This window comes from Nycticebus coucang, chromosome X (genome assembly GCF_027406575.1).
Source record: "Nycticebus coucang isolate mNycCou1 chromosome X, mNycCou1.pri, whole genome shotgun sequence".
NCBI classification, from domain to species: domain Eukaryota; kingdom Metazoa; phylum Chordata; class Mammalia; order Primates; family Lorisidae; genus Nycticebus; species Nycticebus coucang.
Window position 1 is genome coordinate 126,531,190 of NC_069804.1, and position 2,367 is coordinate 126,533,556.

A 2,367-nucleotide genomic window follows, 5' to 3' on the forward strand; every position below is an offset into this window, starting at 1 on the left:
TATTTTTGTGTCCTCTGTTGAGTGTATCATATTGGAATGGAGATGTTTGTTGCTTTTTTTCATTAAATGCCATAGAAGCAAACACACACACACACACACGCACACACACACACGCACACACACATTTATTTATTTGTGTGTCTATATAAAATTTCCCTGGGCCCTGACTTGAAGCAGTTGAGGACATATGGCCTAGCTTTTCTTATCGGTTCTCACTACCCTACAGGAATGTTAGCATCCATTAAGGCGGGCTTCATTGCCTGGGTCCCAAGCAACATTTAGACCTTTTATTTTCTCTACTGGACAAAATAACCTTTGTTATTATATCCATCAGGGAGATCTTAAAATTGCAGGAAGAACCCAATTTCCAGTTCCAACTAGTTTTGCAACCTTGGGAAAATCACTTTGCCTACCTGTGCCTCAGTCTCCTCAGCTGTCAAATGAAGTTCATTAGACCTATCTTACCCATTTTACTCATTTATAGAAGCTATTAAATTAGGGAAGAAGTGCAAACTCTATCACTGTCTCTGCATGATGTGGCAGGAGCTAAGGGAACCAGGTTTGCTAAAGTAATTATGGTGATAGGAATGTATTAGCCTCAGATGTTACTGAGGTTGCCCATTCTATCCTAGTACAGGATAAGAAGAAGAAAAATAAATAAATAAATTAGGGAAGAACATCAAATGGTGTCATTGCTGAAAGAGAACTAAGAAATCATATAAAGCAGCCTTACATTTTAGAGGATCACTGATATTCATGCTTGCCCAAACTCACACAGTAGGAATCCGGTGCCTGTGTTTCAGGATTATATTCCAGGACTATTTGCGCTACTTTGTGGTAAGATTCTGAAAGCACTTGGAAAGGTACAAATGCAAACTGCTGTGATCAGTATTCATTATACAACTCATTCAAGTTCTCAGAAGACTGCTGAGGATGATGAAGGTGAAAACAGAAATGCCTTTATCAGTTGTCGTGATAAGAAACTAGTATCTCAGCTTCCAAGGAAGGGATAGGAAATCAGCCAGTGCCCTTAATAAATTCAAATCTAGCTCTTTCAAGATGATAATGAGGCTGGGTGCCTGTAGCACAGTGGTTATGGCGCCAGCCACATACACCGAGGGTGGCGGGTTTGAATCCAGACTGGGCCAACTAAAAGAACTGCAACAAGAAAATAGCTGGGCGTTGTGGTGGGCACCTATAGTCCCAGCTACTTGGGAGGCTGAGCCAAGATAATCGCTTAAGCCCAAGGGTTTCAGGTTGCTGTGAGCTGTGACGTCACAGCACTCTACCGAGGTCAACATAGTGAGACTCTGTCTCAAAAAAAAAAAAAAAAAAGTGATAATGAAAGGAGCATCTGCACATAGAAAGGGTGGCTAGACCCATGGACCCGATTTTCATTCCCCTGGGTCACATGTGGCCTTCTAGGTAGTGCATTTCAACCTTTTTTTATCTCACATATTTTTCCTGTTGCTATTGCTTACGACTCACCTTTTAAACTTTAGTTTTCTATGTGGTGATTTGCTTCTTCCTCAAAAAATGATTGACTTTGGAAAAGTCTATTCACATTAAGATAGAAGTATCAGCAACCCAGTTCCAACCTTCTCAGCAAGATTAGCAGAGGCCTTTGTTGAGACTGCCTCACAGGTCACTGCCTCCCTTTGTATAATCCTGTTTCTTTTACTTCCCCACAGGTGTTTGATCACAAGGTCACTTGCCAATAAACTTCCTAAATGCAAATCTCTGCCTCAGGGTCTGTTTCCTAGGTAACCCCACCTAAGATGGATGGTTCCAGGAATAGTTAAAGGAAGCAGACTCTAAAATGGGATTTTGTAGGTAGATATCCTGCTGATTAGTTAGCAATTAGGGTTCTCCTTGCTAGGGCTAGGTGAAGCACTAATAATCGCCGGCATGGATGAAATTATTAAAATTTTCCAAGGTTATAAAGTGGGATGGAATACTGATAAAAGGGAAATGTTGCAGTATTTCAGGTTTTTTAAAGGTTTAGGTGGGGTACTATTAATAAGGATAAGGGAATCAAATGGATTTTGGTAAAAACAAATAAGGAGAGCAAGGAATCAAGGAAAGGCTAAAGGTAATTCATCACAAATGAAGTTCAAGTATGAAAGTCCTAAGAACTCTTTGGAAGCATGTAAATAGAATTTGTTATATCCTGCAGTTAGAGGACAGAAAAAGTTAAACTTTTTTTTTTTTCAGGACTTAAATTTAAGAGTTAACAGAAGTTCTAAAAATATGGAATGCTTAGGCCTGAAATATCTACTTGTGAATATCAGAGCCCTGGTTGGGAAAGATGGCACCCTGATACTGGCAGATAGGAAAATTTGTACTGATTCATCAAAAACTTCAAAA

General features: G+C 39.7%; 1 non-coding gene across 1 annotated transcript; it reads left to right on the forward strand.

Annotated features, from left to right (window-relative positions):
- The first annotated feature begins 506 nt into the window (after positions 1 to 506).
- On the forward strand, positions 507 to 639 carry LOC128578807 (small nucleolar RNA SNORA66). The gene has a single exon (XR_008377919.1). It is a non-coding gene; the product is annotated as a small nucleolar RNA SNORA66 (small nucleolar RNA).
- Positions 640 to 2,367: the final 1,728 nt, after the last annotated feature.